At 39.4% G+C, this 15,321-nt stretch overlaps 1 protein-coding gene and 1 pseudogene across 2 annotated transcripts in view; one reads left to right on the top strand and one right to left on the bottom strand.

Annotated features, from left to right (window-relative positions):
- Nucleotides 1-15,321, top strand: part of DTWD2 (DTW domain containing 2) — a 232,896-nt gene that overhangs the window by 123,745 nt on the left and 93,830 nt on the right. The gene's annotated exons all lie outside the window — the stretch shown is intronic.
- LOC119508498 lies at nt 11,553-12,392 on the bottom strand (annotated as a pseudogene).

Genomic DNA, 15,321 nt, shown 5'->3' with positions numbered 1-15,321 from the left:
ATCTTAGAAGGAAAGATTTCAGTGTTTCACCATTGAGTACCATGTTAGCTGTGGGCTTTTCATATATGTGCTTTGTCATGTTGAGGAAGTTTCCTTTGATTACTATTTTTCAAAGTATTTTTATCAAGAATGAATGCTGGATTTTGTCAAATGCCTTCTCTGCATCAAAGGACTTGATCGTATAGTTTTTTTCCCTTTGTTTTACTAATGTGTAGTATATTACATTAATTGATTTTCTTATGTTGAACCACCCTTGCATACCTCGGATAAAGGACACTTGATCATTGTGTATAATCCTTTTAATGTGCTTTTGGGTTTGATTTGCAAGTATTTTATTGAGGATTTTTGCATTTTATTCTTAAGAGATATTGGTGTGTAATTCTCTTGTCTTGTAGTATCTTTTTCTGGCTTTGTTATGAGGATGATGTTGGCCTCATAACAGAGTTGGAGTGTTCCCTCCTTTTCAATTTTTTTTTAAAAGAGTTTGACAGGAGAATATTAATTCTTTTTGGAATGATTGGTAGAATTCACCCATGAAAACATCTGGTCCTGGGTTTTTCTTTGTTGGGAGGTTGATGACTGATTCAGTTTTTTTACTTGTAATTGGTCTGTTGAGGTCTTCTGTTTCTTCTCTGGTCAGTGAAGGTTGTTCATGTGTTTGTAGGAGTTTGTCCATTTCATCTATATTTTCTATTTGTTGGCATACAGTTGTTCATGGTATCCTCTTATGATTCCTTTTATTACTGTTTATTTCATTTTTATTTGAATTAGTAATGACCTCCCCCATCTTATTCCTTATCTTATGAATTTGCATCTTCTCTCTCTCTTTTTTTTTTGTTAGTCTAAGGGCTTGTCAATTTTGTTGATTTTTTTTGTAATGCAGTTTTATTGAGATATATTCACACAGCATAGAAACCATCCAAAGTATACAATCATTGTTTCACAGTATCATCACATAGTTGTGCATACAGCCCCATGATCAAATTTAGAACATTTTCCTTACGCCAGAAAAAAAATAAAAAGAAAAAGAAAGCCCTAGTCCTCCTATACTCCATAACTCCACCCCCATTACTGACCCATAGTATTTGTTTCTGTTGATGAAAAGAATTTTAAAATATTACTGTTAACTATTGTCCATAGTTTGCAGTAGGTACATTTTTTCCCATGTACCCCTCTATTAACTCCTTAAAATAGTGTTGCACATCTCCTCTAGTTCAGGAAGACTTTTTTATATTTGTACAGTTGACCGTAGACACTGTCCACCATAAGATTCGCTGTGTTATACATGCATTGAAGATTTTAATCTCTTTAGGTGAAGGTTGGATGGCTGGCTCCTCAGGGCAGACTGGAGGTTGTGTATTTGTTTCCTCAGGGCAGGCTCGGGATTGGGTGGCTCTTTCCTCAGGGCAGGCTGGTGGTGGGAGGGCTGTTTACTCAGGGCAGAACATTACAGGTATACTAGCAAAGATTCAGCAGAATCCAAGGTTCTAATGTCCCCACTGCCATCGTTATCAACCCATATGTCCTCATCCCAATTTTCAGGATCCCAGTCTTTTCCAACCAGTGTCTTTACTCTAACAGCAGACACTCTGCAATGTTGAGATTTTAGTTTACATTGTAAATATGCTACTCCTACAATGAGACTCTGGGTCTGGTTTTTTTTTTTTTTTTTTTTTTTTTTTTTTAAATCATCATTTTATTGAGATATATTCACATACCACGCAGTCATACAAAACAAATTGTACTTTCGATTGTTTACAGTACCATTACATAGTTGTACATTCATCACCTAAATCAATCCCTGACACCTTCATTAGCACACACACAAAAATAACAAGAATAATAATTAGAGTGAAAAAGAGCAATTGAAGTAAAAAAGAACACTGGGTACCTTTGTCTGTCTGTTTCCCTCCCCTACTTTTCTACACATCCATCCATAAACTAGACAAAGTGGTGTTTGGTCCTTATGGCTTTCCCAATCCCATTGTCACCCCTCATAAGCTACATTTTTATACAACTGTCTTCGAGATTCATGGGTTCTGGGTTGTAGTTTGATAGTTTCAGGTATCCACCACCAGCTACCCCAATTCTTTAGAACCTAAAAAGGGTTGTCTAAAGTGTGCATAAGAGTGCCCACCAGAGTGACCTCTCGGCTCCTTTTGGAATCTCTCTGCCACTGAAGCTTATTTCATTTCCTTTCACATCCCCCTTTTGGTCAAGAAGATGTTCTCCGTCCCACGGTGCCAGGTCTACATTCCTCCCTGGGAGTCATATTCCACGTTGCCAGGGAGATTCACTTCCCTGGGTGTCTGATCCCACGTAGGGGGGAGGGCAGTGATTTCACCTTTCAAGTTGGCTTAGCCAGAGAGAGAGGGCCACATCTGAGCAACAAAGAGGCATTCAGGAGGAGACTCTTAGGCACAAATACAGGGAGGCCTAGCCTCTCCTTTGCAGCAACCGTCTTCCCAAGGGTAAAACTTATGGTAGAGGGCTCAACCCATCAAACCACCAGTCCCCTATGTCTGTGGTCATGTTAGCAACCATGGAGGTGGGGTAGGCGAATACCCCTGCATTCTCCACAGGCTCCTCAAGGGGGCACTACATCTTTTTTTTTTTTTTTTTTTTTTTTTTTCCCCCTTGTTTATCTTTTTCTTTTTTTTTTTTTTTTTTTTTTTTTTTAACTTTCCCTTCTTTTTTCAAATCACCTGTATGAAAAAAAAAGTTAAAAAGAAAACAAACATACAATAAAAGAGCATTTCAAAGAGACCATAGCAAGGGAGTAAGAAAAAGACAACTAACCTAAGATAACTGCTTAACTTCCAACATGTTCCTACTTTACACCAAGAAAGTTACATAATATAGCAACATTTCAGTGAACTTGTTCCTACTACAACCATCAGAAATTAACAGACCATAGTCATTTCTGGGCATCCCCAGAACGTTAAATAGCTTATCTGTTCTTCCTGGATTATTGTTCCCCCTTCCTTAATTGCTCTCTACTGCTAGTTCCCCTACATTCTACATTATAAACCATTTGTTTTACATTTTTCAAAGTTCACATTAGTGGTAGCATATAATATTTCTCTTTTTGTGCCTGGCTTATTTCGCTCAGCATTATGTCTTCAAGGTTCATCCATGTTGTCATATGTTTCACCAGATCGTTCCTTCTTACTGCCGCGTAGTATTCCATCGTGTGTATATACCACATTTTATTTATCCACTCATCTGTTGAAGGACATTTGGGTTGTTTCCATCTCTTGGCAATTGTGAATAATGCTGCTATGAACATTGGCGTGCAGATATCTGTTCGTGTCACTGCTTTCCGATCTTCCGGGTATATACCGAGGAGTGCAATCGCTGGATCGAATGGTAGCTCTATATCTAGTTTTCTAAGGAACTGCCAGACTGACTTCCAGAGTGGCTGAACCATTATACAGTCCCACCAACAATGAATAAGAGTTCCAATTTCTCCACATCCCCTCCAGCATTTGTAGTTTCCTGTTTGTTTAATGGCAGCCATTCTAACCGGTGTTAGATGGTATCTCATTGTGGTCTTAATTTGCATCTCTCTAATAGCTAGTGAAGCTGAACATTTTTTCATGTGTTTCTTGGTCATTTGTATTTCCTCTTCAGAGAACTGTCTTTTCATATCTTTTGCCCATTTTATAATTGGGCTGTCTGTACTATTGTCATTGAGTTGTAGGATTTCTTTGTATATGCAAGATATCAGTCTTTTGTCAGATACATGGTTTCCAAAAATTTTTTCCCATTGAGTTGGCTGCCTCTTTACCTTTTTGAGAAATTCCTTTGAGGTGCAGAAACTTCTAAGCTTGAGGAGTTCCCATTTATCTATTTTCTCTTTTGTTGCTTGTGCTTTGGGTGTAAAGTCTAGGAAGTGGCCTCCTAATACAAGGTCTTGAAGATGTTTTCCTACATTATCTTCTAGGAGTTTTATGGTACTTTCTTTTATATTGAGATCTTTGGTCCATTTTGAGTTAATTTTTGTGTAGGGGGTGAGGTAGGGGTCCTCTTTCATTCTTTTGGATATGGATATCCAACTCTCCCAGCCCCATTTGTTGAAAAGACCATTATGGCTCAGTTCGGTGACTTTGGGGGCCTTATCAAAGATCAGTCGGCCATAGATCTGAGGGTCTATCTCTGAATTCTCAATTCGATTCCATTGATCTATATGTCTATCTTTGTGCCAGTACCATGCTGTCTTGGCAACTGTGGCTTTATAATAAGCTTCAAAGTCAGGGAGTGTAAGTCCTCCCACTTCGTTTTTCTTTTTTAGAGTGTCTTTAGCAATTCGAGGCATCTTCCCTTTCCAAATAAATTTGATAACTAGCTTTTCCAAGTCTGCAAAGTAGGTTGTTGGAATTTTGATTGGGATTGCATTGAATCTGTAGATGAGTTTGGGTAGAATTGACATCTTAATGACATTTAGCCTTCCTATCCATGAACATGGAATATTTTTCCATCTTTTAAGGTCCCCTTCTATTTCTTTAGTAGAGTTATGTAGTTTTCTTTGTATAGGTCTTTTACATCTTTGGTTAAGTTGATTCCTAGGTACTTGATTTTTTTAGTTGCTATTGAAAATGGTATCTTTTTCTTGAGTGTCTCTTCAGTTTGTTCATTTCTAGCATATAGAAACATTACTGACTTATGTGCATTAATCTTGTATCCCGCTACTTTGCTAAATTTGTTTATTAGCTCTAGTAGGTGTATCGTTGATTTCTCAGGGTTTTCTAGATATAAGATCATATCATCTGCAAACAATGACAGTTTTACTTCTTCTTTTCCAATTTGGATGCCTTTTATTTCTTTGTCTTGCCGGATTGCCCTGGCTAGCACTTCCAGCACAATGTTGAATAACAGTGGTGACAGCGGGCATCCTTGTCTTGTTCCTGATCTTAGAGGGAAGGCTTTCAGTCTCTCACCATTGAGTACTATGCTGGCTGTGGGTTTTTCATATATGCTCTTTATCATGTTGAGGAAGTTTCCTTCAATTCCTACCTTTTGAAGTGTTTTTATCAAAAAGGGATGTTGGATTTTGTCAAATGCTTTTTCAGCATCTATTGAGATGATCAATTGATTTTTCCCTTTCGAGTTTTTAATGTGTTGTAATACATTGATTGTTTTTCTGATGTTGAACCATCCTTGCATGCCTGGAATGAACCCCACTTGGTCATGGTGTATGATTTTTTTAATGTGTCTTTGGATTCGATTTGCAAGTATTTTGTTGAGGATTTTTGCATCTATATTCATTAGGGAGATTGGCCGGTAGTTTTCCTTTTTTGTAGCATCTTTGCCTGGTTTTGGTATTAGATTGATGTTAGCTTCATAAAATGAGTTAGGTAGTGTTCCATTTTTTTCAATGTTTTGAAAGAGTTTGAGTAAGATTGGTGTCAGTTCTTTCTGGAAAGTTTGGTAGAATTCCCCTGTGAAGCCATCTGGCCCTGGGCATTTATTTGTGGGAAGATTTTTGATGACTGATTGGATCTCTTTGCTTGTGATGGGTTGGTTGAGGTCTTCTATTTCTTCTCTGGTCAGTCTAGGTTGTTCATATGTTTCCAGGAAATTGTCCATTTCTTCTACATTATCCAGTTTGTTGCCATACAGTTGTTCATAATATCCTCTTATAATTTTTTTAATTTCTTCAGGATCTGCAGTTATATCACCTTTTTCATTCATTATTTTGTTTATATGGGTCTTCTCTCTTTTTGATTTTGTCAGTCTAGCTAGGGGCTTGTCAATCTTGTTGATCTTCTCAAAGAACCAACTTTTGGTGATATTTATCCTTTCTATTGTTTTTTTGTTCTCTATGTCATTTATTTCTGCTTTAATCCTTGTTATTTCTTTTCTTCTACTTGGTTTAGGATTGGTTTGCTGTTCATTTTCTAGCTTCTTCAGTTGATCCATTAGTTCTTTGATTTTGGCTCTTTCTTCCTTTTTAATATATGCGTTTAGTGCTATAAATTTCCCCCTTAGCACTGCTTTTGCTGCATCCCATAGGTTTTGGTATGTTGTGTTCTCATTTTCATTCGTCTCTATATATTTAGCAATTTCTCTTGCTATTTCTTCTTTAACCCACTGATTGTTTAGGAGTGTGTTGTTTAACCTCCAGGTATTTGTGAATTTTCTAAGTCTCTGATGGTTATTGACTTCTAATTGTATTCCATTGTGGTCAGAGAATGTGCTTTGAATGATTTCAATCTTTTTAAATTTATTGAGGCTTGTTTTATGTCCCAGCATATGATCTATTCTGGAGAAAGTTCCGTGAGCACTAGAAAAGTATGTGTATCCTGGTGATTTGGGATGTAATGTCCTGTAGATGTCTGTTAAATCTAATTCATTTATCAGATTGTTTAGGTTTTCAATTTCCTTATTGGTCTTCTGTCTGGTTGATCTATCTATAGGAGAGAGTGATGTGTTGAAGTCTCCCACAATTATTGTGGAAACATCAAATTGCTTCCTTTAGTTTTGCCAATGTTTCTCTCATGTATTTTGTGGCACCTTGATTGGGTGCATAGACATTTACGATTGTTATTTCTTCTTGCTGAATTGCCCCTTTTATTAGTATGTAGTGGCCTTCTTTGTCTCTCAAAACATCCCTGCATTTGAAGTCTATTTTATCTGAGATTAATATTGCTACACCTGCTTTCTTTTGGCTGTAGCTTGCATGAAATATTTTTTTCCATCCTTTCACTTTCAATTTCTTTGTGTCCCTGTGTCTAAGATGAGTCTCTTGTATGCAACATATTGATGGTTCATTTTTTTTGATCCATTCTGCGAATCTATATCTTTTAATTGGGGAGTTTAATCCATTTACATTCAACGTTAAAACCGTGAAGGCATTTCTTGAATCGGCCATCTTATCCTTTGGATTATGTTTGCCATATTTTTCCCTGTCTCTATTAATATCCTTTATTGTACCCATACCGAATCTCTTTAGTACTGAACCTTTCTCCAAGTCTCTCTGTCCTGTCTTTGTTTCTCTGTCTGTAGGGCTCCCTTTAGTATCTCCAGTAGGGCAGGTCTCTTGTTAGCAAATTCTCTCAGCATTTCTTTGTCTGTGAAAAATTTAAGCTCTCCCTCAAATTTGAAGGAGAGCTTTGCTGGATAAAGTATTCTTGGCTGGAAATTCCTCTCTCTCAGAATTTTAAATATATCGTGTCATTGCCTTCTCGCCTCCATGGTGGCTGCTGAGTAGTCACTACTTAGTCTTATGCTGTTTCCTTTGTATGTGGTGAATTGCTTTTCTCTTGCTGCTTTCAGAACTTGCTCCTTCTCTTCTATGTTTGACAGTGTGATCAGTATATGTCTCGGAGTGGGTTTTTTTGGATTTATTCTATTTGGAGTTCGCTGAGCATTTATGATTTGTGTATTTATGTTGTTTAGAAGATTTGGGAAGTTTTCCCCAACAATTTCTTTGAATACTCTTCCTAGACCTTTACCCTTTTCTTCCCCTTCTGGGACACCAATGAGTCTTATATTCGGACGCTTCATATTATCTATCATATCCCTGAGGTCCATTTCGAGTTTTTCAATTTTTTTCCCCATTCTTTCTTTTATGCTTTCATTTTTCATTCTGTCATCTTCCAGGTCACTGATTCGTTGTTCAACTTCCTCTAGTCTTGTACTATGAGTGTCCAGAATCTTTTTAATTTGGTCAACAGTTTCTTTAATTTCCATAAGATCATCCATTTTTTTATTTAGTCTTGCAATGTCTTCTTTATGCTCTTCTAGGGTCTTCTTGATTTCCTTCATATCCCGTACTAGGGTCTCATTGTTCATCTTTAGTTCTTTGAGTAGCTGCTCTAGGTGTGTCTCTTCTGGTCTTTTGATTTGGGTGCTTGGGCTTGGGTTATCCATATCGTCTGGTTTTTTCATATGCTTTATAATTTTCTGTTGTTTTTGGCCTCGTGGCATTTGCTGTCCTTGATAGGGTTCTTTTAGGGTTTGTAGACCAGTTGAAGTCCTTATCTCTAATTTATCAGATCTACAGCTTCGTGGAGTACACTTTCTCTAACTAACCAGCAGGTGGCGTCCACGAGCCACCTGTTCTCCACAAGCCAGATCTCCCCTGCTTAGCCTTTTTGGTGAGTGGGGGAGTGAGTCTTGTGGGGCCCAATTGGTGTACCAAGCTTGCGTGTGTAGTTGGTGTTGCCTGCCCTGTATGTGGGGCGTGTTTCTGGGCAGTCGGGGAGGGGGGGGTGGCCCTAACAATCAAATCTCCCTGATGATCCTAGAGTTTTAAAGCTACTGCAATAGTCTAATCCTTCAGTTCAGTCCTGCCACAGTTTGTCTCTGCCACTGACCCACAAGTCTTTGGTATTGGCGTATGGCTCCTGAGACTTGCAAGTGGGCCCCTCTTCCAGGCTGTGCACCCCGGGTCCTCTGTTGAGGGATGACTGTGCTATGTCACAGGTGAGTGCCGTCCCCCCAGGGCAGTTCTGGGCTGCTGGGCTGTGTTGGGAGGCTCCCAGTCTGCTCAAATGATGGCTGAATGGGGCTCTGTTAATTCACACTGCTCCCCCTTCCCAGCTCTGGGACATTCAGCTGAGGTTGCAGGGAAGGCTAATGTCCACGCCCAGTTTTGTGGTGTGTGCCTGTTATTTGAAGCACTTCCGTCACACTGGGTTGTCTGGGGCAGCTCTGGGCTATGGGGCTGGCGATGGGCAGGAGTGTTTCCTGTCCACCAGGATGGTGGCTGTGAGCGGACACCCCCCTTTTCTTGGGAAGTTGTGTTGTTTAGTGAATTTTCTCAGCCACTGGATTATTGCCTTTTGTCTCAGAGCTCTCTTATTTCTGCTCTTGACTTGACGTGCCCAAATTTCAATTCTTTGAAGCTTTCTGTATTGAGCTTCTTAGAGTAATTGTTTTAGAAAAAGCAAAAAGGATTAAAAAAAAAAAAAAAAAAAAAAAAAAAAACGGCCCTCCTCAGAGATCTAATGGGTTATTGAAATGCTAATAGACAAAGCAACCAGGGCCATTAAGGAAAGGTGCCCTGGGCAGAGAGATCAGCCTTGCTTCGGGATTTGCATATGCGCCTCAAGGCCTGATCTTCGCCCTTCCCCTTTCTGTGTTCACCAGAACTCCAAAAATCCTTTGCTTTTACTTTGGAGCTTCTCGTGTTGTTTTCCTTCTATGCCCGTCTCCTCTCTGCTGGGCTGGCTGCTCTCAGAGTCTCTGGTGTCTGGCCTCAGTCTATCTATGGTTGGAGTTTGAATCAGTAGAATGAGTTTCCGATGAGAGCAGCCACTGCAATTCTCCCTTCTCCTTCCTGGAGCTGACAGCCCCTCCTCCCCCGGGACTGAGCCTGGCAGGGAGGGGCGCGGGTCCCCTGGCCGCAAAAACTTACAGATTTCGCTGATCTCAGCAGTTCCACGTTTTCATGAGTGTTGTATGAAGTATGCCCAAAGACAGATTGCTCTGTGGTGTCCAGTCCACGCAGTTCCTGGCTTTTTACCTACTTTCCTGGAGGAGTAACTAAAACATACAGCTCACCAGTCTGCCATCTTGCCCCGCCTCTCCTGGGACTGGTTTTTAGAGATCTCAAGTCTGCATCCATAGGAAATAAAATTTTCTTTCAGGGCACCCATAGAAACCTTACTTCTTTCATATGACATTTAGGTTGCAAATTTGAAGCCTTCAACTTGTCCCTTTCTCTTATAACTGTATCTAGTGTATCTAAGAACAAGTCAACATCATTATACCTCTTAACTCCACAAAACTCTGTTAAGGTGTCAAAAACACTGTCACCCAGAGCCTTGCCTCATACAAGAGTAATCAAATGGTGATATTTTGTGTATATTTATTGCCAACTCACTCCATGGACTGTCAGTGCCGTCTTGATTATTGGAAATAGAGTCATTAGTGCCTTTGACTCTAATCAGAGTAGAAAACCAATTGTAAAAGTCCATTTTAGGATTCTGTTTCTCAAGAACCACTCCCATTATCAAGCTGTATTAGTCAGAGTTTTCTAGGGAAACAGAACCAACAAGAGATATCTGTAAATAATAGATTTTGTAAGTGTGTCACAGAATTGTGGGGATGCATGAATCCAAATTTCATAGGGCAGGTAGCAACTGGCAACTGTAATGAAGGTTTTTGATGAACTCCCCAGGATAGGCTGGCTGACTGAAGAAGTGAAAGTAGTTCTCTCTTCTTCCTTAAAAGTCTTCAACTGATTGAGCTATGTGAAGGAAGGGAGCCGACTCCGTCTCTATGTTCATGCAAGAAGCTTTATTCTATTGCCAGCAGCAAGTTTATATAGCATACACAGTTTTCTTCTATGTGACTGTTTACAGGTTTTCAGGGGGACTGCATTTTTTCTCAAGTCCCAAGGCTGTGACAACAAGTATGTTTTTACTCTTTGGGAACAATGTTTTCAGGACTGGGTGGGAAGCAGAGGCACAGAGGGAACCCAGCGTCATTCCTTATCTTAATTGCCTGCCTTCAGGCACACACTGCCTTGGCCTTCTCTTAACCTTTTAAGCGGAGGCCTCCCTAAATAACTTGCTAAGCCAGGGAAGCTTCCATGTCTGTACAGAGCTAAATCCAACAGACTGGATTTTCTCATTGTGGAAGACACTCTCTTAATTGATTGTAAATATAATCAGCCACAGATGAAATCTATTGATAATTTGATAAACCAGCCTATTGGTTTATTAACTAGCCATGAAGTGTCCTTGCAGTAACAGTTAAACCAGTGCTTGCTTGACCAGACAACTGGGCACCATCACCTGGCTAACTTGATACATTAGCCCAACCGTTATATGTACCTTCCCTGACTTTTTTTTTTCTTTTAGCATTAGGAATCATGTTAAAATACTTTAATTATATTTATGAGCTTTAAATGTCTAGCAGATTTATGATACTTCTACATGTAGAAGTTTGAAAAGTCTACTCGATCCCTCATTCAAAGGATTCAAATAAGTTACAGACACCACAGAAATTAGAGAATTTGTCAGTTTCTTTTTATATATACATTGTTTTGGCTGTACAATGGTGAAGTTTTACTTATATATTTTCTGTAAGTAATTTAAACATTATACAGATATATACAAAGACATCACATTCAGATTCATTGTGTACACCTATTGAGTTAACAACAGTTAAATGTAAATATGAACCAGTGTAAGGCAATTTCTTTTTATATACTACACATAATCCTTGAAGAAAAATGGTACAATCCATGAAGAACTATCCATTTCAGATATCATCTGTTTCAGTAATATTCTTTGTGATGTTGTTTCAGTATGCAAGATGTCTATTTAATTGACAAAAAACAGTGAATAATTACAAATTTGCTTTTGAATTTAGAAACCATAATTATCCATTAATCTAAGTTGTGTACTGCTCCAAGATACTGCTGCCCTTAGCACTTAGATTAGGAAGGAGATACTGTTGTCCTTAATACTACTACTAACTGGAGCAAGACAATGCCAGATATGATTTATTGCTCTGAGAATCAAATTCAATGCATAACTCATCCATTTAGGATGTCCCCCCAAAAAACTTAATACATAATTTCTCAAATGCTACGGTTAGTTTCTCACTTCAAGTAATTTTTCACTTTGGGGGATCTTCCTCTTTATCAAGATGTTCTGGAGGCCTGCTTTCAGATGAAGGAGTCCCTCCATTTTCAGGTATTTTGTTACTTGTTACTTTTTACTTCACTTCACATAAATAAACGTCAGTAGGCCCTTTGGTGTTCCTTATATGTACTGTTGTAGGGTCTTCTCTAGGAGCTGGACCATTGAATTTGGTTTCTGCTGGAGCTTTAACTGCAATAATAATCTGTTCATGGAAGGTTTGAATGCTATGAATATCTTGATACATCACATATGCTAGTCTTTTTTTTTTTTTTTGTCACTTGTTAATTCAAACATCTGCTGAGCACAATCCTTACTTGGATCATCCAAAGTATCTTCCATTGCTTATAAGTCAGGAAGTTCCTCCGGTAGCTTCTTTCTCTAGAGTATTGCTCTAGAATCACTGAAATCAGATCCTATCCATTGAATATGCTTCTTAGACTTTTTTTCAACCAGGTCAGTTCCATCTAAGACATTGTTAATGCCACATACTCTTTGTTTTTGCACTCACAATTTTGTTGCAACATTAAGTCAAGAATACCTCCAGGAGCAATTCTGGCAAGGTCTATAAATTTTTGAGTTAAATAAACTATAATACATTAAAACAAGGTCTCTTCACTTTTAGAGCTTTTCTCATGGACACATATTGAACATTATATTCTGAATTATTCTTATTTTTGATCACAGCAGGCCCTCCATTTTGATGGGGTCTCAGCACTGGCGACCTACAGTCTCATCCACCAGGTCCATGAGGAGGCTGGGCAGTTTCTTCCTGGGCCACTGCTTGCTCATACTGGTGGCTGTTCACCCCTTACACTCTGCGAGCTCTTCCATCTTCTTCCTCTCAGCTTGAGCACTGCCCCCAACACATGGGTTTTGTGCATCCAGCCTGCACTGGGGCCTAGGACTGCTCAGAGGCAGGGCCTGGCTAGAGTGCTTGGTGAACAAATACACCACCACTACCATGTACACTAGAGTTACTGCGGCAGCAGCAGGAGAGGACGGCCCACAGCTCCTGAGGCCCCTGGAGCTGCGATCTTCCGCCTCCTCTGACTTTTTGATCTGTTCCTTTGATTGAGCCATTTCTTCTCGAGTTTCAGTATGCCTTATGATTTTTTGCTGATATCTGCCATATGATTATCTTGATAGGTCTATTCTGAAGGTTAATTTCTCTCTTTTGTTCTAGGGTTTAGTTGTTGGCTGAGTTTGTATTAGGGCATTGCTTTGATTCTTGGGTCATCTGTATTTTTCAGCCAAAACAGGGCTGGGTACCCATGCAGTGGGTGTAGACCAGGCCCAATTGGCTAGGGATAGAGTTGGAAAGGCTCTGAAAAGCTCTGTAATTTTATCTTGCACCTTCCCGCCTGCCCAGCACCTGGCACTCTTAGGTGACTTAATTGTCTTCAGAAGCTGTTTACCTTGTAGATCCCCCACAGTGTCTCTCTGATTGGGGCTGAAACTGCTGGGTTGCTGTGTCCTCATTTTGCTGGCCAAAGTCTGGCTCAGTGTATGGCTGTGTTCCCCACTTTAGTTGTGGTAGAGAACTCCCCCAGCTGCCCCAGCTGCAGCCACCTCCAGGGCAAGGATCAGGCCTCCAACTGCTGTTTTCCTCAAGGTTGGGGAATGGGTAGCAGGACCCATGGCTAGAAACATAGTCTCTGTCCATGTTTTCTCAGACTCTTCATTTACCACTGACTTGGACCTTGAAATGTCCTCCCCTGTCCCCAGGTCCCCAAACAGTTGATTTGGGTAGTTTTGGCCTGGCTTCTTGCTGCCTTTAGGGAAGATTTTGTGGTTTCCTCCCTGATCCTCCATTTTGGAAGGTCTTCCTTGCTGCCCTTTTGTATTTACCCTCCCCTGCAGCTTATGCCCTGCCAAGGGTTCTAGTGAGCTTGCATATCTGTGTCTGGGTGTAAGTGGGGATCTGTCTCACTGCTTTGAGAAATTTTATAGTCTGTCCATGGTGGGAAGTAGGAGGGGTCCTGGCTGCTGCCTTTGGGACTGAGCTGCATGGGACCAAATGAGAGGCAGGGGAGATGACTGAACTTTCCTGCCTGATATTTTACTCTTTCCTCAATTCAGCATTTGTGGGATCCTTCTCCATTCTATACCTTACTCCAGAGTTCTGAGCAAGTGTGAATTGTCTTTTGCTGAATCTCTGGGGAGAGGTTTTCAGTAGCTATTTATGTTGCTGTGTTGATGTTGAGTCTTTGTTTTTTTGTTCTCAATTTCATTTACTTCTGTTTCAGTCTTTGTTTCTTTCTTTCTCTCTGCTTGCTTTGGAATTAGTTTGCTGTTATTTTTCTAATTCCTCCTGGTATGTGATTAGGGCTTTGATTTTGGCTTTTTCTTCCTTTTTAATGTAGGCATTTAGGGCAACAGATGTCCCTCTTAGCACTGCTTTCGCTGCACCCCCTAACTTTTGATATGTTATGTTCTCATTTTCATTAGTTATGAGGTATTTACTAATTTCCCTGGCAAAATTCCTTTTTTATCCACTGATTATTTAAGAGTGTTTTGTTTAACTTCCATAAATTTGTGCATTTTTCTGTCCCCTACTTGTTGTTAATTTCTAGCTTCATTCCATTATGATCAGAGAAAGTGCTTTGTATAATTTCTGTCTTAAAATTTATTGGGACCTTTTTCTGTGCCTCCACTTGTGTTCTGCCCTGGAGTATGATTCATGAACACTTGTGCAGAATGTATATCCTGCTGTTTTGGGGTGTATTGTTCTGTATATGTGTGTTAGGTGTACTTCATTTATCAGATTATTGAAGTTCTCTTTTTCTTTATTGATCCTCTGCCTACATGTTCTCTCTGTTGATGTGAGTGGTGTATTAAAGTCTCCAATTATTACTGTACAGGTGTCTGTTTCCCTCTTCAGTTTTGCCAGTGTTTGCCTCAAGTATTTTGGGCCGCCCTGGTTAGGTGCATATATATTTGATTTTTATTTCTTCTTTGTGAATTTTCCCTTTTATTAATAAACAATATCCTTCTTTGTCTCTTGTAACAGCTTTGCATTTAAAGTCTATTTTGTCCAATATTAGTATAGATACCTGAGCTTTTTTTTTTAAAATACTGTTTGCATGGAATATCTTTTTCCAGCCTTTCACTTTCAACTTATTTGTATTTTTAGATCTAAGATGAGCCTGTTTAAGACCTCATACACATGGCTCATGTTTTTAATACATTCTGCCATTCTGTGTCTTTGGGGAGTTTAATCCATTTACATTCAATGTTTTTACTGTAATGGCAGTATGTACTTCAACTGTTTTACCCTTTGGGTTTTATATCTCATATCTTATTTTTATCTCTCTTTTTACCCTATTAATTACCTGTACTGATACTTTTCATTTCTACACTCTTCTCCAAACCTCTCTTTCTTGTCTTTTCCTTTCAGCCTGCAGGACTTGTATTGCAGATCTCTTGTTAAAGAACTCTCTCAGCTTCAGAGCTGCTGTAAATAACTTAAACTCTCCCTCAGTTTTGAAGGACAGTTTTTCCGGATATAGAATTCTTGGCTGACAGTTTTTCTTTTTCAGTATCTGGAATCTGTCATACCACTGTCTTCTTGCCTCCATGGTGTCCGATAAGAAATTGGAGCTTAGTCTTATCTGGCATCTCTTTTATTAATGAATCTGTTTTCTCTTGCTGCTTTCAGAATTCTCTCCTCTTTGGCATTGGACAGTCTGATTACTATGTGTCTTGGAGTAGGTCTATT

Source organism: Choloepus didactylus, chromosome 13 (genome assembly GCF_015220235.1).
Source record: "Choloepus didactylus isolate mChoDid1 chromosome 13, mChoDid1.pri, whole genome shotgun sequence".
NCBI lineage: Eukaryota > Metazoa > Chordata > Mammalia > Pilosa > Megalonychidae > Choloepus > Choloepus didactylus.
This window is presented reverse-complemented; position numbering and strand designations above follow the sequence as displayed.